This window comes from Hippoglossus stenolepis, chromosome 13, assembly GCF_022539355.2.
Source record: "Hippoglossus stenolepis isolate QCI-W04-F060 chromosome 13, HSTE1.2, whole genome shotgun sequence".
NCBI lineage: Eukaryota > Metazoa > Chordata > Actinopteri > Pleuronectiformes > Pleuronectidae > Hippoglossus > Hippoglossus stenolepis.
In genome coordinates, this window is record NC_061495.1 from 4,125,322 (window position 1) to 4,148,554 (window position 23,233).

The 23,233-nt window shown below is 41.5% G+C and overlaps 1 protein-coding gene across 5 annotated transcripts in view; it reads right to left on the reverse strand.

The window, feature by feature from the left end:
- Nucleotides 1–20,823, reverse strand: part of gulp1a (GULP PTB domain containing engulfment adaptor 1a) — a 59,020-nt gene extending 38,197 nt beyond the window's left edge. For 3 of the 5 annotated variants that reach the window (XM_035175190.2, XM_035175187.2, XM_035175191.2), the window contains exon 1: nucleotides 20,618–20,823. The gene's annotated coding sequence lies outside the window, so the exon portion shown is untranslated. The remainder of the gene's footprint in view (nucleotides 1–20,617) is intronic. The other 2 variants (XM_035175193.2, XM_035175192.2) reach the window with 2 other exon arrangements.
- Nucleotides 20,824–23,233: the final 2,410 nt, after the last annotated feature.

The window sequence follows — 23,233 nt, forward strand, 5'->3', positions numbered from 1 at the left end:
ACCTGGATCTTATTTCTGTAAACTGGGCCGTGATTCATTTTTGGTTATGATGACAGGATTTAATTTAGGGGCTTTATAGCTGAGATCTGGGCACAAGGTGACTACTGGAGGCAGATACTCCCGGGTTGACTCTAGTTTTTTGCTTTCAAATTGGTGGCGTAAATAATAAAGTAAAAAACTCCGGAAATGATGACAAGAGCTGTCTGTGCAATAGGTCAAGGTTTTTGTTTTGATGCAACACCCACAGCTTCTTATTAGCAGCTTTCAAACATGCCCAAGATCTTAAGTTGCTCTGAGGGAAAAGGTTCATATCCGAACTGTAATTACCTGTTTGAATTTAAATATTCGTGGGTAAAAGGGCATCAGAGCGTTTGAAGTAGTTTGCCTTGTAATCCAGCAGACGGCACTCACTGTCAGCTTGACCCATCAGTAAAGTATAAACCAGTAAGGTTATGTTGTTTAGCTTCGAAAAAAAAGGAGGACGCCAGCAAGCAAAGCGAATAATCACGAAGCCAAAGCATCTAAGAAGCTGAGTTTGGAAGTTTCTCAATTTCTACACCAACCATTATACCACTTATTCCTTGAGGGTTGCGGGGGGGGGGACTAGAGCCAATCCCAGCTAACCTCGGATGAGAGGCAGGGTACAGCCTGGAGGGTCGCCAGTCAATCATAGGCCCAACATAGAGACAAACAGGCTTTCACTCTCACATCTACTGTCAATTTATAGTTGGTTGTCACCTTTTTGCTGTGGTTCAAAACAATCTCTCTCACTTTTATGTATAACCACCTAAACATCTAAGGAATAAACTGGCAAGCAAAATATTCCCAGAAAAATGGAAAACTTCAGAAATGAGATGAAGGAGGTGAAGAAACAAATATCACAAAGGAGGAGAAAAGTGAGGAGGAGTTCTAATGAACAAATAAAGTGTGAATAAGTCTATTGAAAAGCTGAGAAATGTGCAAGAGGTGCGAACACTATTTACGCTCACGTCAAACACTGGATCTCCCGGGAACACTGGAGAGCTTGGCAGCAACACACACACGAGAGACTGTTGAAGTAAGGGAGCTTACAGCGGCTTTAATGTACAACCTGACCCAGTTAAGAGACTAACTGATATTCCATGTCAACTCCAGTCAAGCTAGGTTGAACTTTAATTCCATCCGAGGCAGAGCAGACTCAATCAGGTTCTCTCCTGGTGAGCACACAGTCAGACAGCCGGCTGACAAGCAACAGCAACGAGGGGGATTTGTATTATTGATGAAACGTTTCTTAGTGCACCTCCTGGATTTGAAATAAATATTGAAGAACTCCGCATCTCTGGTTCCGCTGAGGTTTTTTTTTTCTAGATGTCTAAGTGAATTCCAGTGTTTTCTCTTAAGATTTCAGGGATGTGAAAAGATAATAAATGGCCCCGGCTGAGCAGCACACGGAAAGCAGACGGCAGATTCTCTCCCAACTACAGACCATGTAAAACAAACTGGGTTTCTCACCTGAATATAAAATTAGGTTAGTTGAGTTAATTTATAAATGTCCTACCTTTGGATACATGTATTGAAATAAATAAATAATAGAAAATAATATATTTATTGACAGACACAGGGGAGACAGCTCAGCTAGATTATCTTTTACTCAACACAATCACACAAACACAAAAACGACCAAACATCCTGCTTGGTGGTCTGATTGTTAATTTGCTCGCTGCTCTTATTCATTCCTTATCCTTTTTTCCTTGAGACAGCTCCTTCTGAGAATATTCATGAGCAGTGGGAAGTGAATAGAGAGTCAAAGACCTTCAAGACCCAAATATCTGGAGACTATAAATGTTTTTACCAGCCTTGATGGGGCTGCAGGCAAACACGGCCATCTACAGCGAGGACAAGCGATGAACAACAACTTCTCCACGAATGGAAATTCCTGCCAACCTCTCGAGGATATGTGTAATAAAATCTTGAAGGGGGGTTGATCATATACCAGTTCTTTAAAAAGGCCTCACAGCCAGGTTCTGCAGCTTTTTTAATTCAATTCCTTTTCTTTCAGACACTGAAATAGGTCTCACTGTGTGCTCATTGACAGCTGCCTACCTTGTTGGCAAAGAAGCAGAGTCGACTGGAATTTTGTAGGCGGTACTGAGAATGGGCTCATCGTGTCTCTGTGCCAGAGTTAAGACAAACGATAAAAAGAAAACGCAAATGGCCACAAACATGAGCCAAAGCATGGGTGGATACAGGTAAGCTTGCAGAAACAAATACAACTCTGAAATCGGCATATTCCTTCGATCAACACAGAAAATACTGATTCCTCCCAGCTCCCACTCCTGCTAACAACAAGTCATTCTCATCATCAGAATAGTCCCAATACTCTAAAGCCTTTCTCAGGCATGAACATAGAAAATGTCTACACAATGGGGGTTCAGATCAAAGCACACCGACACTAACAGATTTCCTTATCACCAGAAGCTTTTGAATCTCGTTGTGTTTACAAGTTGACATCTGAGATGTTTGTATTCTTTTTGTTTTGTTTTGTTCAGTTTTGCATCCGTCACAAACATGCTGTGAATGCTCGTTCGAACATTGTGCAGAATATTTACTACGGGGGTCGGCCAGAGGGGAACTGCGCAGCAAGTGACGGACATTTGCGTTCTCATATAACAGCCCCTCTGGATGGTTAAAAGGAGATTATCCGGAGTTCGGGGCATGTGTGAAAGCAGCTTAAAAACCCCAAATGCTCAGGGAATCAATTGAGGAAAAAGTCTGAAACCGACAGAGTAATTCTGAACCTCAAAAACCTCTTGAATTTTTACTATCGCAGGTCCGTCACAGAAAATGCTCTTCGGTGCAGTTTTGCTCGTCTTCTTTTGGTCACAGTCACATACAAACTGCAGGAAACACTGAACGGACTGAAAATAGTACACCTAGCCTGCTGTTACACTTTGTCTATCTTTAAGTCAGAGTGTCTCTACACCCCAGGGGGCGCAGTTGCCAATCCGGCATCGCAGGGGGTTCTACTCTGCTCATCCGTGCTTCCCCTTCTTGAAAACACTCTCATCTCAACTCAAACAGTCCTTAGTGGCGCTCTTCAACAACTCCAAGCCTCGCAAATGTGTTTCCAAATTTATTGGAAAGACATAACAGGTGTTTCTCCTCTTTAGCATAAATCTAACCGATATAAATGGACTGGTCAAGATAATAGAAAACACCTGTCGGTAGAAATGTAGTAGAGTTCCTACAGCACGACAAACCGCTGCCTCCACGATGACCATGAAGCTGAATCAATGCTCAACATTACAACTGTCACGACGGAGGATTTACTGCAGTTTTAGCAATAGGAGTGTGTATATATACCATATATAGAAATAGATTCATTATTTTCCTTTCAATTAAAAGCTCCAAGGACTCAAATCAGCGCTATAAACATGTCAGGGAAGTGAGAAATGCCCTTTGGTGAGTGAATCGGCACAGTGTCACAGGGAGGGTAAGCTGCATTTTATACACCCACATCATTCAGTCAGAAGACTTTCACTTGGAGACTCTTATCGAGGGTTAAACTCAGTTGTGCCTTTTTTTCTCCGAAGGTGTCTAAATCTATTCTGGGCAAAGGGTGACCTTTCCAATCTGTTGACCTTCGTCAGCATCACAGCGGTCCGTGATGTGTTGACAGCCGACTTCACTTTTGATTTTGAATTTGACAGGGACGTGTCGGATGAGAGGTCTGAGCCACTGTGATGGCGAATCATCGCTTTTCATTATCTCTATTGTCGCCTGCGGAAGCGAGTGTGTGACGCTGTTAACACCGTGTTCCGCTGTAAGGACGGACGGCAATGAGACAAAGCACATCTCATCCGACTGAACCTTGGCTGAGAAGAGGGTCTAAGTGAAGTTGCCCTTACATGTGGCACTTTGTAGTTTGGCTCTTTTGAAGCTAATGTACTTTCGTGATTCTTGCTGTTTTGAGTTTATACCCTCATGGCTGAATGCACTTATTGGAAGTCAGCTAAATGATATGTAATGTAAAGACAGTTAGGCTGAGCAATATGGCTGGACCTCATTATCCCCACATTGAAGAGGTAGTTGGAAACTGCTGCAATTACTTTTAATTGAAGGTAGCTAAAGCCCCCACTAATACTTGCTTAATGTTTCTAGATGAAGTAATTGACTGAGTAGCAAATTCCTGATGTTATTGTGTCAACCGGTTTCAGCCCTTTGTCTATGTGCTTCTCTCCTCCTCTCTGTGATCACATATACATAATATCAATGCAGACGATATCCCAATAAGGCTGTCGTCATTCACGTCTTTTAATCTTTCTGTTGTCAGACAAACAAACTCATAAAGACGACATGTTAACCATTCACTACCATGTAATTTCCTATATCTGCTGCTGTGCACTTCCTTAAACCCTGATCTTACAACCACGACACTGTTAAACAGCGACCAATCCAAGCGTAGCTGAAACCACAGCAGACAGAAAGTTAGAAGCTCATTCACATCAGTCATTCTGTCAACTGAATGAGATTCACTGAGACCAAGTTCAGCCACTGACGGCAATATTGGCAACTCTCTTCGAACTAAGGTGAGGCTATAAGGTGCTTTTTGGGGGGGAGAAGAATAATTTCGATATATTTTTTGTTCTGGTAGTGAACCTATTATGTATTAATTACACCTAATAGTACACAATAACACTTACATTACACTTGATACTACACAGCAAATATTGTTTTTTTGGAGTATGATGTAAATTCACTTTTAGTAAATGTATATATAAAAATGAAAACAAAACTTTCTCAGAGGATTCACAGAACATATTGACATCATTTTAATTGTATACTGTAGGTGAGACATGCATGTTGTGCATTTCAACACATTTCCTCTCAGCTCTACATGTTGGACTCATGAACTGAACTTCACTGGAGTGGATTCCTCTCACACAAAGAAGGAAAGACCTCATGCCAACTTTAAAGTTCATTGCATGTTTGGGCCAGTGGCCAAAACAATCTCCCCAGGGACTATCCCTCTCTGTCAGTGGACAGAGTGGCTGTGACAGGAAATGGCCTTGAGGGTAACTAAGCAAGCGGAACACAACTCCAGAATTCTCCCACCTCGTCTTGATTTAGACGTTCAACCCAAAAGTCAGGATTCTTATAGAGCTCAGACTCTATGTGAGGCCCGAACAACAGCATGTGAACCAAGTGAAAATGATTTTTTAATGTTGAACCATTAAGCCCCAACCTAGAAACAGATTGTTATCTCTTACATTATCATAATTAATCAATTTATTATATATAATATTCATCCCACTGCTGATAGTCTTGCCACAGCATTACAACAACAACTGTATGAACTGAAATTATCTATTTATACAAAACATAGATTGTGCCCTAGCATAAAGTCTAACCTCCCTGCTGGGCTTTTCGGGTTAGCACCTTTCTGAATGTACATATCGATCACTGTCATCGCAGCACAGCCGACAGTGTGTTGCTGGCAGCCGGTGGGGGTGCATGTCACCTGCCAAGAGGTTATAATAAAAGCAGCATTACTTCTTCAGGGCACACTGCACACTACAGTATTGCAAAGTGATGAGATGGACCACCGGGATTGAGGCTAGCTAATAAGCATGCTAATTTCCGTAGAATCAAAGTCATTGGAGAAATGGAAAGAGTTGTCACTGCCTTTGTTTTCCAGCGCTGACGAATTAAGGAATAACATTTGATGCTGAACCGTAGACTGCGTAAAGATGGGTGATGTGTCATTTCTGATCCACTTTCTGAAGACAATAACTTAACTGCAGGCTCCAGGCAATGTCCTTCATTTCCCAAACGTGTAGGACATAATAGCAGTATATTTCACAGCCCTTTGTATCCCATAATCCACTGTGGGCAGGTAACTTGTTTAGGGGAATGATGAGACTATTTCATAAGGCAGAGCTCTGTTTTTGACAACTTTATCATCCTTAGTTTCCCTCAATACAGGTTTTTTGTATTAACATGTTCCTGTGAGTCTGTCTTGTGGTGGAAAAATGATTTACTGTCCATGTTGTGATGCATCTTACCCTAAAATATTTTAATGTTAAGAGTAGTTTTCAGTAAACTTTATATCAATTAATTAATCTGTTAAATGAATTGTTAGGATTCCTATTATATTCTTCCAAAAGTCTGATTTTTGCTGCGTTTATTGTCTTATCTGATAGTAAAGTGAAAAGCATTGGATTTTAAACTATTGAGTTGAAAAAAGTTAGAGGTGTTTTTATTGTTTCTGGGAAATGTTTGGGGCAAATAATCAGCAAATTCAATTGAAAATGGTTATCAGATGCATTTTTGTATTTCAAAACACAAAACACAAAAAGTTAAAGGGCGTCTGGAAACCTACCATCACAAAGGAGAATTAATTTTGTCTTTGAGAACAAAAGTTCAGCTGCCGTGGATTTACTACTTTAATGCATCCATCCATTATCTATACCACTTATCCTCTGAGGGTCACAGGGGGCTAGAGCCAATCCCAGCTGACATTGGGCGAGAGGCGGGGCACAACCCTGATGGGTCGGCACTCTATCACAGGACTGACATCCATGCTCACAGTCACCAATATTTCAGAGTCAAAAAGATCTAATTACTCAACATATTCATGTAAAATAAAGATCACACACCCAGCTGCGTGTCAGGGTGTGGTGTCCATCTTGTTTGTAAGAGACTCTGGAGCGCTGGTCTGTATTACGAGTTAGCCTTTAGCCTTTAGCCTTTAGCCTAGTGCGTAGCCCGGCTTGCTTCTTCCCCAGTTTCCTCTCCCTCGGCCTAAACATTGGCTTTTCCTGCCAATTTTCATCCTGGTTGTCTCATTTGCTGTTCTAGGTCATAAAGAGGCAGCAAAATTAAAACAAGACCATTTCATAACCAGTAAAAATCTCCTAGTGGGGGTCTTTAATTTAACGCCTGTCTGTGTGCTGTGCAATGAAGCCAGGGAAACGCAGGCACAGGGAGAACATGCACACTCCACACCGGTCGGCCAGGAGGGTCAAACCCAGACAGTTCTTGCTGTGAGATGACACTGCCAACCGCTGCACCCCCCGTGCCCCCTTTAACACATGGGTCAATATTTCCACCAAGTTTCTGGAAGAACCTTATCAATCAGTATCAGTTCGACAGCTAATGTTCTCTATCCAATGCAGCCGTGAGTGATTCTCATCAATATTTAATTGCTCGAAATGTTTTCTGACAAAGGAAGTCAGCAGCTCAATTACTGGAAATGGATTTTTCAGAATTCCAATCCCCGCACTGCAGAGAAACACTCATTAAACCCAGTACACTGTCTGGGAGTCAGAAACCAGCCGGCTTCTGATTTCTGATAATAAACAACAAAGCTAATATTCAAATTCATTTCCAAGTTACCGAATATGATCCAGTCAGCAAATATGCTGAGACAAAATATATTTATGAGTTGAATTTCAAATGAAATAACAACTGCATCTGTTCAGAGGCAATTACACTGAGTACAGGTATATTACCAACGGGGACAAAGGTGTTAGGAATGAGGAGAGCGGCTCATTTATTCACAGGCTTAAGGAGGGAAGCCTGGGCTGAGCTTGTCGCAGAGGGCCGCGGGCTGGACGGGCACACAGGGAAAGTGATTAGCATCCATCACTGCCTGTTCCTCTCTGACAGCGAGACGGCCGTGACAGATGAAGGCGACACAATTAGGGGGCGAAACAGCAAAGTGTGGCAGAAGAAAAGGAGCCAGCGAGGGAAGAGGACGAGCCCGGTCCGCTGAAAACGAATGACAAAGTTGGGACATTGGCTTTTAAAGGTCGAGATAAGGTTGGGGAAAATGTGTGCTTTGAGAAAACGACAGTGACGGCTGAATGCCCATTGTTTGTGAGTGGGTGAGCTTGGGAAGGGGCATTAGTAAAACCTGTACACCGCACACTACAGGTAGAATATCAATACCTATTATTATGATAAACTGTCACGCAGATATAGTCTGTGGGGCATTCCCACAACTTAGCACAGGGCACATTGGATTAAAACTGACAGACGTCCAACAGCACCCACAGCAGATTTATCAAAGAATATGCCAAAGCAAATTTAACTGAAAGGCTTCAGAGCATAACCAAGCCCTGACATTTTGTTCCAACCCCCCCCTCGAAGTAGAATCACTCCTTTGGTCAAACCACTGTGACCAAAAGCCCACGGCTAAGTGTCTGAAACGTCTGACTTCCAATTTACCAAATGACAGGGAAAGTTTGAAAGCAGTGTTTGGTTTGTTTAATGAATAAAGAATCGAGGCCTCACTTTGTTATCGCTGCTTTTCCTTTCTGCCCTTGAACCCACTGCTCTGCCGCAAGAACAATTTGAAAATTCTAACTTCAAAAATGTATTTTGGCTGAAATACTACATTTCTCCTAAAGCTACAAGAAGAATAACTTGAGATTTCTTTATTCAATTTTCTTTCTTTCCTTCTTACTTATTATTTTCAACAGTTTTTCAGCAATCATCATAAAACCAGGTGCAACAAATATCTTCATGCTTCATGTGCTGTTTTTGTCTCTCAACTAGTCTGACAAACATTTTCATTAATCTGCAGAGAGAATGTTACTGTTTGTTTTGTATTAGCTGTGCCCAAACAGTGTGGTGTATGATTTACTCTAACATTATACAACGTTATGTTCTCCCTCAGTAGAGAGCAGACCTCTGCTGAGAGTCTCCTTAACACGCCAGATTTTATTCATCAAGATCCATGAATTATGATCTAAAAATTACTTTTGGACGGTTTGAGCAAGTGAAAAAGCCACAAACTGTCTCTATCACTGTTCTCTCTTTCCATCCATAAATGCAATCTGACTTTATCATAGTGAAATATATCAAACTAGTAAAACAGACTCTTAATAATTTCAGATAGTTAATCACGGAGCCTAGATTTTATTATTATGCCACATGTAAGTGTGAATTTCCCGCCCACAATTTTCTTCCTTCAATTGCTCGTATCTGTAGACATCCAGACTATTAGATTCTGCTGCGGTGTAGCGGTTGCCATGTTTTCCAATTATTAATAAGACGGTGGCATCTAATTTGTCCCAACACAATGATCTCAATTTCTTTACTCTTCTAATAGCATAATAGATCATTAACGCAACGTGTGTGCAGTGCTCTCTCTCTCTCTCTCTCTCTCTCTCTCTCTCTCTCTCTCTCTCTCTCTCTCTCTCTCTCTCTCTCTCTCTCTCTCTCTCTCTCAATATAGTGTTGTACAAATTGGAGTTTTTCATTCAATGAGTGAACCATAAACATAAATGAAATAACTCGTTACTCGTTGGATCGTCTCGTTACGATATAATGTTCTGATGGGAAATGAGCTCCTGGCATTCCACTGGATGTTACTCCGACATGTACCACCCACTGTGTCCACTCCCCGATGATCTCAGCTCCTGTGGCAGCGGGCCAACGAGACTCTACAGGATCCAACCCGAGCTTGCATCAACAGCCTCCGAGGAGTCTCCCTCCAGGTCTGTATCTCGGCCCCGGCACAGGGAGCTAACACCGGACGGCTGTCAGCGCTGCAATTACACACTGGATTTCCTCACTGGCCTCGTTTTTCATTTTTTTTGCCTTACTGCCAGACAAGCTTTCTAAACAACCACCAACCAAGCTGGTGAGCTAAGATAAAGCAAAGACACAACAAAGCAGGGGACTGAAAATAATCTACATTTACCACCTCGGGAATTTTGATGGGTTTTTATTTTTTAAGTTTTTATTTTTATTGAATTTCCCTGCCCGTCATCTTCGTTTATATGTTTACATCCGATTGAAGATTTAAATGCCACTAACAAAGTAATGAGAGGTCTTGTTCTTATGTTGTTTCAGGGATACACTGGACTTTTACTACCAATTTTCATTTTGTTTTTTGTTTTTACTGATATATCATGATACAGAATTGTTAAATATAAAGTTCTCAGCTATAAAATACAATGTGAAAGACAAAATCAAACATTTCCAGAACAAAAACGTTGCTAAGGCATATAGAAACTATGTGTTCATATTATCAATAGATCTAGAGAACTATGTGAACCCAGCTCTATAAAGCCTTGAAGCTCATTGTTAAAATGTTACAGCCCACAACCTTCAGTTCACAGCAACCAGACACATTTAGCAACTAGCTGGTGGACACACAGAAGCATTAACAGCTTCAGATAGATAGTAACATTGGTGGAGACCCCGAAACAGGGAATAATATATATATAAATTGATTTAAGGAATGTCAATTTTCAGTGAACATTTAACTATAAATCACGTGCGTCGTGTATTTCTCTATATATATTTTTTGTTAAGTTAAAACTGGCATTAACACAAGTGGATGGGAAACCACTTGATGTCTGTCATTCCTTACCAAACGGTGCCATCCCCTCTGGGTTTGTTATTCAATTACTGTGATTTCCATTGGCTGGAGGGAAGACGAGTTGGAAAGTTGACAGAACGTCAGATGCATGGGAAGTGGCTTTGGGTGCACGCCAGATTTAATACAGCAAATGAAAAAAGTGGTGTCTGGTTGGATTTCATCTAAAAATACTGGATAAATGGCAGAACTGAAGAAGCGTGTTCCAGAGACTGGTGTGTGTGTGTGTGTGTGTGTGTGTGTGTGTGTGTGTGTGTGTGTGTGTGTGTGTGTGGTGTGTGTGTGTGTGTGTGTGTGTGTGTGTGTGTGTGTGTGTGTGTGTGTGTGTGTGTGGCCCAAACAACAGTAATAGTAAATGTATGCACAGGGAGACAGAACTGTAATGAGCCCAAATAAATCTCATTACTTTTAATGTGAATGATGTTTTATGGGGGAAGCTTCCAGGCTGATAGTGTAGAAGTAAATAAATAATGCACTTGAGAAGTATAAGTATTTCCTCCAGACTGCCGCCCTGGCAAAACATCCACGGCACATAAATAGCCATTCAGGCCTGCGAGGATGAGATACGCAGTCTACTCAGAGAATGAACAGAGAAACCAGTCTCCCATCTAAAGTGCTAAACAATACTAATAAAAAACACATCATTCTGCCAAGTCATTACCAGCAGGAGGATAATGGTGGATTCCAAAAAAATGCCAGCTGCAAAGCACTGAGGCTTGCCCCCTTGAAAATGAATGGTACTCATCAAGAAATTTTTAAAAAAGCCATAAAAAACAGTCCTTTTTGCAAGGGGGGTGACTTCTTGAGTTAGCTGGGGAATCCGTGCATGGGCGCACGTGTCAGTCAGCTCTTCGGGGGCTGGATCGAGAAGACATGCGTTAAAAAGCCTAATTGAAACACCAGTGTTAGTCTGTCTGCTTGTCCAATTTGCTCAGAGCCATCAGATCTGAATGATGTTCGTCAGCTGCACAAACGCTGAGCAGAATCTGTGATGTAACATGAAATGTGGATATCAAAAGCCTTTGCAGTGCACAGTGCGTTTCATTAACAGACAAAGTGAAATACATGGAGGAGCCTAGTTGAGGCTAATGTCTGAAACCCAGATCTCCATGTTCTCCTCCAAATGTCTCAGTATATTATGCATCACATGCTTGTCACCTCTTCATCTAACCAGCTCATTAGTGGCTGTGTCTTATGTAAAACTGTCCGTATGATACAAGAGAAAGCAGAAGATCTATACATACTTTTATGTCAACTACTTAGATCCATTAATCAGATTAATCAGGAGTTATCTTAAAGCTGTTTTAGTTGCAAGCAGCTAAAAGGTTTTCCTTCACTTCTACTGTTCTTTAATATAGTTATTTTTATACTGGATTCAAGACTGTTTTTCTACGTTTTGGATTTTGGTTTTTGGTTTTAAATCCTCATATTGATTTTCACAAAAAAAAACATAAATGACAACATATTAGCAGATATTACATTTTTAAGATATGTTTCGGATAAGGATGTCTTAGATTTGTTTATACTTATTGCTACCAAGATATTTACTGAAAGGTCATTTTATCTTTTGACTGTTTAAAAAGTGAAACCTGTCAGACAGCTGGTAGATAGAATATGTGAAGGTGACACGGTTTCTAAAAACAAACAGTAATATTGTACATGCCCATAACAATATATCTGTGACCAGAGAGGGAAACAGAAAACACTGATGCATGTCTGTTACATGAAGGTGAGAACACAAACTCAGCAATGGAAAACAACCTCAAAACCACACAGTTAACTGTCTTGTCTTGGCAAAACAGTCTTCATATAAACAAATTGTACATTTTTATGCCTCTGCGTCGGCTATAGCCATTGGCCAGATGGTAATATCTCTGGAACGCCGTCAAGGATCCTTCCACTTGTTCCACAAACATTCACTTGGGCTCAAGGATAGCCAAAGGTCAAAGGTCAGGGTGGCTCTTGAATGTGATCTCAAGCTTGAGGGAATTTCTTCAATTTTTCATCAGTTGTCACTTGGACTCAAAGATGAAGTGATAACGTTTCAGTGAGCAAAGGTCACAGTGACTTTAAATGAATATGGAAAAAACTGTGGGAAATATGTTCACGGAAACTGCACTGGTTGGCAGAGAGATACAACCACAGTGCAGTAATTCAAGTTACATAACTTTCATTTGAGTAAGTATATAGAAATCCCACTACCACCACTGGGAACTTATTAAAACTATGCAACTGGTACTGCCCACATGTCCAGTCCAGTCCTGCATATGTTTCTGCCTAATTCCATACTCAATATGAGAAACTCAGTAAGACAAACAAAATCTTGAGTCACCCCAGCTTCTTAGTGGATGTCTCACAGTTGGGTCATTCACTCAGTAGAGTGCATACCCCGGGAAAACAGTCCCCTCTGCCACAGTTAAATCTACTTGACCCAGATCTTCAGTTGGATCTGCACCAAATTGCACATGCTCATAAATATCATGTCTTATTTTTTGTCATCAAGACCCATGAATTATTCGCTGAGAAATCAAGGGAATTGTTAAAAAAGCGCCCGCAAAGTTAAAGAAACCAAAAAATAAGTGACCCACAGTTTCACCAAGTTCCACGGTAATCAGTCCAATAGTTTGTACACACCAACAAACACACTGACAGGGATGGAAACTTAAGCCCCTTGGCAGAGGTAGCCAACTAAACACATTCGATTTGCTTATTGATTATATATTCATATCACAAACCAAACTAACCCATTATTTACCCAAGTAGTAGTTTGGACAATGTGTTGCTTGTATCTTCTGTAGTTTCTGAGACGAGAAACTTTAAAAAGTGGTTGTGACGCTAACAAACGGGTGTTGCTGATTTATCAGAAAGTTCCGTAGGTCATTAAGTTTCCTGCTACATGCTTGAAGTTTCCAGGGATTGTTCTCCATTATAAGGTGTCTTTAATGTCTTTGATGTCTTTGTCAAATTATAGCTCTCTGAAAACTGATTTAAAAACTATTTCATGCTCTGGAGTCCACTTCTGTATATCTTCACACTGATCCTCAGATCTTATAGTTTTTTTTTATATAATACTCACGTTATAATACTTTCTTAGGAACTTCAACATTTCAGAGTTATGCGGGAACAGCATTTTAATTAGAAAATGCACAAAATAATCACATACTACCCTAAAACCAAGGTGTCAGACATGGTGTTCATGGGTTTTGTCCGACTTTGTTTATCAGTTACTTGCTGTATTAAACGAAGAATGTTTCTCTGTTTGGTTTTCAATGAGCATTGAATAGTTTTGCTGCATTTTATCTGTTGATTTGACATAGAATCAGCCAGTTGTCCTTCAGATGCTTTGTGCAGCTGTTCTGTTTTTAATTGGATTTCCAAGACCTTCTTGGAAATGCATTTTATTTTAGCCACTAGGTTTTTTTTTTTCCATTGGATGTTTGAGCGAGGGGAATTGAGGCTTTCATGTCTGAGTGGATAACTAAATCTGCACCACACTGTGGGGAAGCCATGAGTTGAATGAGCTGCCGAAGGGTCTTGATCGTACACGGAGCAGTAGGAATACAAATGTACCACCAAACGAAAAATATGCATCACCCCTATGGATTGACACTGGAAATATTTCAGATTATTAACGGACGGTTAACAGCTTTGAGTTTAACAGCTTTGATTTGCACAGCAAATTAAAGGTCATCTCCTTTAAATGTGTTAGAGCTCACTGGTGTGATAAAGGACAGAGATGCAAAATGTCAAAACGGCCAGCTGATTTAGGATTCGGTCCGTGCCTGCTGACTCCATTCACACTGACCATCACTGTTAAATGTTGATAGCCATGAGCGCTAATTGCAAAAAGCCATGTCTCCCTTCCCATTGGCTCGTCCCCTACACAGGCAGACGCACGTTCATCAGGAAATTGCATTGCATAGAGACTTTCATTAATCAAAACGCACAACCTTATGTGTCCAATCTATGACAAGCAATCCTCATTCAGAAGAATAAAGAAAATTCATAATTAAATGAATAATCTGAAACTGTACAACTAAGCTAGAAAGTATGACATAGACAGAAACAGCAGCCAGCATGCAGGGCTGCTCAGGAAGCCATAGACCAGATCAAACAAAATTAGTGGCAGGGATTTGCCTCGAATCCCAGAAAGCCTGAAGTCCCATTTTGAAAGCAATAACGTAATGAGGCTGATGGGAGCTTTCTTCTCCAACGCTCGCCGGCTCATTTTTCTCCATCACTGCCTTCCCCTTGTCTGAGCCGTGATTTACTTACATTCTGGCATATCCCGCAGACAGTCCGAGATATTTCCTCCAAATGTCAATTGGCAACAGATGGTTATGAATACAGACACACATTTTATATTCATGCACCTTCTCTTGTCCACCTCACAAGATAAGGTTTAACGGGCTGTGGTTAAAGGTTAAAGACAAATAGGACCATATCTTAACACCTGGTGCAAAGAGGCAACAAGTATAATGCAAGTGACTGTGCAAGTTTCACACCGACACAGTTTTGGCATCAAACCCGCAGCCTTTTGAGCACCCATAAATGTGGTGGTTTTCAGAACAGGTGTGGTGAAGCACATCGGTGACACGTTGCTATCTTGAGACAGCGATTGACCATAAAAAACCTAGTCTGAATAAAATGTGTATAAATTCACGGAGTAGCCATAGTTACTGACATGGAGGCGAAGATAACGTCTGTTAATAAGCATTAAAAGATTAACTTTCAAACTTGATTTAATTAAGCTTTGATTGCAGGACCATTCGGGTTTCACACCACATTACACACAGAAGGTATTGTTTATGAATCATGGTAAAGGCACATCATCATTATCATTATATATCATTATCACAATTCTGTTTGCTCCCCAGGATATTTCAACTTTGACCATATGTACAGCTTACGGAGAACGGACTAATGAGACGGATCATTGGTACCACAGTCAGGGGCCGTGAGGAAACTAAGCTGCACAGAAAGTACTGAATTATGATCCTGTTTAGACCTTAATCCACTTCTGGTCTGTAGTGTGGCATCCAAGGAGCAAAGCGTAAAAAGATGGGTCATTTATCATGCTGAAGGTTGTCATCAGTACTTTGTTTCATTCGCTTGTTTAAAAGTTTTATTTACCCTCGAATGATTTGGCTTTTTTAAGCAGCTCCTGTCAACAGTCCACTTTCTGTTACTAGTCACGATTCTTTTAAAATCACCCTCATCCCGTCTTTTACTGACATATCAAGGTCCACGTAAACCCAACTGTTTTCACATGTAAATGTATTCAGAAGAAGTGTTTGAATAAACCAAGAAGAAGAAGAGACATTGTCACTACCTTTGACTTATGTATGACTTAAGTTTGGATTGGTCGATTCTGACCTGGCAGATAAAAACACCTCAGAAACCTACGACTAGACTAAACTACACTATAAACATGTGACTTCATTTGGTCTAAAAAGGAAGGAAACTAGTGAAATGAATCACATGTTTGCAGACCAGGGTAAAACCTTCATATTGCATGTTTTGTCAAACCCATGCCCTGAAACACACATACAGTCTATTCAGTGTACTGTTCTACTGTAGATCCTACCTGCTGGAAGTGGACTGACCCCCGACACACACAATGTTAACCAAACAATGTTAACCAAACATTAGAGTTATTTTATATTGCTGGATTTCAGTGTTCAGTTTCCATACGAACCTAAAACCTTCCTGTTGGGAATTATTATCATTTTAAGTGTCCCCCATAAACAAAGTCAACACCGAGAGAGAGGAGGGAGATGCTGGGTTGGCCCGTCTTGTGTGATGTCATTAATCTGTTGTGATGTGACATTGTAAATTATAAACTTGTTCGTCACTGCATGAAACAGGTTGTGTAATATTGGCAGCAAGCAAGTATTCTGTCTGTGAACGTATCCTGGATCCACGGGTATAAATGTCATCAATTCACTTGAAAACTCTTCAAAATCCGTCACAGTGTGAAATCCTGGCGCTGCACAGCCCTAATTTCTGCTGCAGGCACGAAAAAGTATTATTTTCAGCTCTAACATCAAAGCTCTGACAGTAAATTATACCTTTTTAAGTGTCTAGGACTTTTAATATTCTAATGTATTTTTTTTTCCTCTTTGTGGATCTTAATAAACGTACAGAGTGACACATCTTGGGAACCCAACAAAAAAAAAAGAAGACGCATTAGCACTTGAAAGGAGCCTCTAGTTAACGAGAGAACGCCAGTCTCATCCAAGACAAAATGACAAAGAAGAAACAGGACACGATTCTGAACAGGCAGCAGCATGGACGGACCCAAAGCTCCCTCAGCCGTCTCATTTGTCAATGCCCATGATTAATTGGGATGTATGAAAACGGCTGAGTAGATTAATTCAATCACAGAGATGGTGACACTGGAGGCTCTGACATTTTTCGAGTGTCAACACTTTCACCCAGGGAGACAAAAATATCAATTATCCTGACGCAGGCAAGTCACTGCTGTTGTTTTGGCCTATAAGGAGGATTTTGTTTTGACAGGGACTTGATTAGGTTAAAAACCCTGTAGTGTGCGATGAGGAGCATTGTGATCTTCCTGCTCTGTTGTGAATCCAGAGGTAACAGCTGCTATGGTCCTCGTGGATGAAAGATGGTTTCTGATGGTGAACGAGGCCGAAGTCACCTCTGCTCTCCAACAGCTAAGTGTGGAAAGGACTTTTCATACGAGACAGTGAGGAATCGAGAGCGAGGGCAGATAGTAATGATGTAATCAGTCACTGTGGGATCGTGGCACTGGTACATGAAGTGTCTGCTGAGCCCACTGAGTGCATGCAGGAGCGGTGAAATACGAGTGCTGTCAACATTACAGTAGCAGAGAAAGAGACTTAGAAATACAAAAAAATTAAAAATAAAATAACATAAAGCAGTAGATCAACATGTCCTTCAGGGTGGTCCGATCTGTCTGCCCGTCAGGTCCCAGTCAGGGGGGAGGGAAACTGTTGTAAACCATTGCTGACCAGTAACATTGTGACTGTCAAGACAAGACAAGCAGATATCTGTCCATTTACAAGACAATTGGACAATTACTTGTTACAGTAATTACTTGTTAAAGTCAAAGACGAGCCAGTGTGCCTAGTTTTCTGAGGAGGCACTTGCACCGATAGAAAAGGTCAAAGTCGAGCCTCATTATAGTCGGAAGCTTAATTGGATGAGTTACAAAGACAAATGTTCTTAGATAAAATGAACATTCTCCGTTGTCTTGTCTGGTCAACAAGTAGCTTTCACAGGACACAATCCAACTGAGACCATGTTAAACAATTACGTTTTGTAGTGAGTGAACCTTGTTAGTAATAAGAAACCAGGCAAAGTGAACTTTGTTTCAAAGAACCTTAACAGAGCAGATTATTTACATGGAACACGATGCCAAAAAAAACAACAGACATAATAAATACTGACCAACAAGATGTGTTTGTGCATGAACTCACTGCAGAGTTGGACACGAGGCAGGAAGTACTATCTGTGCAAAGCAAGCCAGTACTAATATTTATTTGAGAAAGTTGTTTTGGCTAAAATCCGCTGCGATTAGCATCATTATCAAAACTACCATTTGACATCAGACGACTCGCCAAAGACAAACAGTTCCAGTCATGACCTCGGAGATGTTAGTGTGATATATTTATGCTCACTCATTTATTATGGCCTGTGAAGGATGCTGTGAAAATTGATATTCATGTGGATTAGGTTTCCCACCTGTAGAGGAGCCTAAGCTTTGTCAAAGTCAGCTTCCCTGTTGTCATCTTAAAGCTTAAACTATTATTACAAAAAAACAAACACACATAACAGATACATCTGTTGGGCTATTCTAAATATAATATATCTATATTTATATAAATATACTTGATATGAAGTTTCATGTTGTCAAAAAACTCATAGTATAATTTTCACCCTGCAAACCAAACAGTGACAAATAATAATTCAGCCTGAGGAGTGAGTGCCACAGACAAAGACGAGCAGCAAACCCTCGAGGATTTTTTCATTTCTGTCTCAGAAAATGACTGAAACAATTAATCAATTATGAAAACGGGAGCAGATTGTATTTCCACTAATCATTTCTCCTCTTACGATTCAGGATATTAGGCTTCAGGGAGGAACAACACCGAGGAGAGGCACAGTGTCACACAGTTTGAGCCTCTCGTAGTAACAACACTGATAACAAGACTTGTCAGGAGAAGTCTGATTCAGCTCAGCGGGTGACTGATTGTGCCCCCCCACACACACACACACACACACACACACACACACACACACACACACACACTTTCACCCGCCCATTTCCTCGCTGATCTTCGGCGGCGAGTCTCTTAAAGCCAGTGTCTCTGCCAGGGTTCAACTTACTCAATCAACTGTATACTCATGATGTGATCTGTTTTAATAATACGTAAAAAACAAACTTACCTACAGAGGTAGATAACTAGAGTTCCCAAAGCATACATATACTCACAAAACAATAACAGTGATACAAAATAGAGAGAGAGCATACTATGAGCCATCAAATATTCATACATAGAAATGAACCGTGTGCTGAACATGAGAAAATGTTAATCTTGTGTTAAGCCAAAGTTCATCCAGCTCAATAAAAACAAAAGGTGGCATCACACTGGGTGCCCAGACTTCTCCAGCTGAACAAAGACTATTGTTTAATTTATGTGACCTTTATGTGATGCTTCTTAATTTCAGATCTCCATGACCACATTGTTTTAGTGCTGTAAAGCAGCGAGAGAAACTGAAAGCCGTCCCTTTGAATTCCAGTTAACAGAAGCCTACAGGCTAATTCATGCAGATTTTTCACAGCAGACACTACATGAGCCACTTGGAGAACAGCTATTCAATTACTGCCTCTAGTGGCTGGGAACGAAATAATCCACAGACCGTCCACTGGACGTTACACCATCAACCAGTTCAGAGGCAGACTGGGAAACTGCAAATGTGTCTACAAATGGCTGACTTCAACAGGTTTCCTCAATCCCTCTGTTTCACAACCAAAGGAAATCTGTGCCTCCTCTGCCCGAGAAAAGGAGAACTAAGGGAAAAACAGAAACTACAAGTGACAGATGCTCCTGAGTCCTCAAAGCACTGACTCGTGCAGCCATTAGAGAAGTTTTCAAAAAAACACACAGCACACAAGTTGCAAAACTGACACCAGACTGAAGCCTCTGGTTTTGCAAATTACACAGACAAAATATCATGACACGTGAAGATGAGAAGCGAAGAAGCACCGACCGAGCACACAGAGGGTCTCACCGAGTAAATAATACAAGAGATGCTCTCCAACAGCCTTGCCCTACATGCTCAGGGACACACACACGCGTGTGCATGCATGTATGCATGATCCATATGGAGGCTGCACACGGTCACAGCACATACGAGCCAAAGTGTAGAAAAAAAACCCGAGCCTCGGGAGATGTGTCATGTTTGGTCACAGAGCAGAACAGATGTGACTCCGGATCGGAAACAGTGTGAGATGTAGAGAGACTTTCTGCAGGAGAGGATTTAGGTTTAATTACTCATCCAAGGACCTTTTGCAAGATATAAAAAAAACACCCCACCTCATGTATTTTCATTATTTTCATTATTTTACATGTTCTGCTTGAGGGAACAACAACAAACACGTCTCAGAAATGCACCAGACGCGTATTAAAGATATTCCCACCATTTCATGATATTCTAACGGACGCATGAGGAAACTTTTCCACGCAGCCCCCCCGGCGGAGTGAGGGTCCGACACGTGAGGAGCACCGTTATTCCTCCATCAATAGCGAGTAGTGACCCAGCTCACGCACGCGACTGCCCAGTGAAAAGGGGGTCAGAATGAGGGGGGGGGGGGTGACGCACACGGATCCACGTAATCCCTCCATTGTTTTGTTGTGTGTTAACTTTAAAGTGTCGCCTGGGGGAGGATGGAAGATGTGTTTCCCTCCGTGAAGAGGAGACGGACTCGTCGCGGTAGCTCGGTCCACCTTGCGCGGACTTGCGCAACTAAAGTTTCCCGTTAGATCCGGAGTGGGAACACAGCAGCGGCGGCAGTAACACAACGCAGGAGAGGGATTCGAACTAAAGTCACAAACACACAACCCCCTGCAAACAACAGCAAGCAGCAAGCAGCAGCAGCGGAGGAAGTGCACAGCTAACTCCGTGTAGCAGCAGTGGAGGAATCTCAGGAGTCACAGAAAGACATGGAGGCAGGGAGAGGTTTACTTTACTCACTCTGAGGGAAGAAGAAGATGAAGAAGAAGAAGATGAAGAAGAAGAGGAAGAAGAAGAAGTCCGACCAGTCCCGAAGAGGAAGAAGAGAAAAAAAGCTCCACAGTCCGAGCTCCACATCCAGCGGCTCGCTCCCTCTCCTCCTCCTCCGACTCTCGGGCTCAGCGGCGGCGGCGGCTCGGCGACTTCTCTGACGTCACCGGGCTCTGTGCTCTCCACTTGAATAATACAAGGGGGGTGGGGGTGGGCGGGGAGTCTACCATCACCATCACCACCACCATGCTCATCATCATTAGAAAAGAAAGATTCAAAACACACATCCAGTACGTTTCTGCTGCAGTGCATGCCTTGCTCAAGGGGGTATAGGGTGGAGAAGGGTTTGTGGCAGGTGCTCACATCTGGGGAATTAAAAAATAAAAGTAAAGTAAAAGTGACACAAACAACCAAGTTATGTAGCTTAAAGGTTCAGGGTGTAGGATTTAGTGACATCTAGTGGTGAAGTGTCATGTTGCAGCTGAATACCCTATCTATCTAACTATACCTTTAAGTTATTTAAAGGTCATATATGGCAAAGTTTAAAGAGATGTCATACACTTAAATGTGTGCCCCCCCACCCCCCACCCCCCCCGTCCCAGCACTGTGATCTAAAGGCATTAAAAATATATATTTTCATGGAGCCAAAACTTAGGATAACTCTCACCTTACATACGTTAATATTTGAAAATACATATCAGTACGTCTGCCTTGCTAATGAAGAAGCTTTTTTGGCAGATGCTCACCTGGAGTTTCTGCATCAGCATCTAGAATAAAGAGCGTCCCCTCAAGTGACAAAAACAGCTAAGTTGCGTAGCTAAACCACAATGAAGAGACATTTGAATCACGGCCATTTGTGTGGATTCCTGTTTGTTGCAGACTTCTTCTTTCTTTAAATGTCCTACAAGGAACTTTTCATTTTCATTGATTTTCGCCGCCTCTGAGGACAAAAGTGTTCGTGTTTCCACTGAAAACCTTCAGTCTTCTAACAAGATTACAACTGATTTAACAAGAGTATTAAATACATTTATACAGGTACAAGGAATCCATACTTCCCCCTCCTCTTGTGGCCGAATGGAATATCCCACCTGAGACAATACCAAGACGCTCAATGTGTAGGGGCTTAAAGTTGGCTGGAACATCAAACCACACTATAACACACAGCTGTTTGCAGGATGCATGAGGTAATGCAGAGTAACTCTCTTTCTTATCTCATCCATCTTGTTTGTAAGAGACCTGGAGTTGGCGAGGAACAGAGAAGGGGACGCTGGTCTAGACGGGTTAACCTTTAGCATGGCCTGGCTCGCTTCCCCCTCTTCTCTTTCCTCTTCCTCCTCCTAAACATAGGCTTCTCCAGCCTGACTGTCGTGGAGTGTTGCTCTGACTTTGCGGGTAATCCGTCCCAGAGACAGACATTGTGAATAGTTTAAAGATAAAGCAAATGTTCTCCCTCGTTGTCTCATTTGCTCTTGTAGGTCATAAAGAGGCAGCAATATAAGACCGTTTCACCACCAGTTCAAATCTCCTTGTGAGGGCTTTAAGGATTTTGGAGGCTACTGTGACTCTGTGGGACCTTCAGTGCTGAAGATATCACAGGGCTTGGTTTGTGTGTGTCTTTCCTGCCCATGACCAATCAATTGAATTCCCCACAAGTGGACACCAGTCAAGGTCTACAAACATCAGACATCATCTGCAGACACCTGAGCTAAATCTGAAGAATTTGAATACTTATGTCAACGTGGTTTTTCAGATTATCCTGTTTAATACATTTGCAGACACACTGTGCTATTGAGTAGATCGATGAGAGGAAAAATACATTTAAATCATGAGCTGTAGCCTTGAGAAAAGCAAAATGTCAGCTTCTTGCAAGGATCAGTAACACGTTGCATTGTATTGAAATACAATAAAATATAACCATAACTAAAAAAATATAAATCCCTCTGATATAAATCCCCCTTTTCTCCAAAACAGAATCCAAATAGGTCAGTCCCTGCGTCCACGATAACAGAGGAAAGTGGCCACGTTTGTCAAATCCAGCCTCTTGTTTAAAGCATTTAAAAGAGAATTACTTTTTTTTTTTCATGGAAGCCCAAGTCTGGCTTTAGATATCTCTCATAGGATTATAGACCCTGGTGTCAGAGGAGCTGACAGTCGGGCTTCAAATGGCTTCCCCCTCATCTACAGCTAGCGTTTGCTAAAAAAAATGCATCAAGAAAATCAGCCCTTGTCACAATATTTAAATTCCCTCCAGCTGACCAACTTTAGAGACACTTTCTTGATGACGCTGCACAATCCTTTCCAGATTTGACAGTTTCTCTCCAGTGATGGATGTCCTCTGATGGATTTCAGTGTCAGTGATTATAAATAATAGGAATATCTGAATAATACCTTACAACAATCCTCAGTGTTGCATTTATGTTTGCTTTGTTAACGTGACATCACCAGACATATTCACTTTTTTCAAATGTGTCAGGGAATCGTGCGACGTAGCTCAGAGCGACAGAGAAATGGAACGAGACCACAGTGTGTAGTTGTTCCTTCTTCTGTTAGAGAAAATACACCGTCCAGTTTGTTTAAAACCTCGCA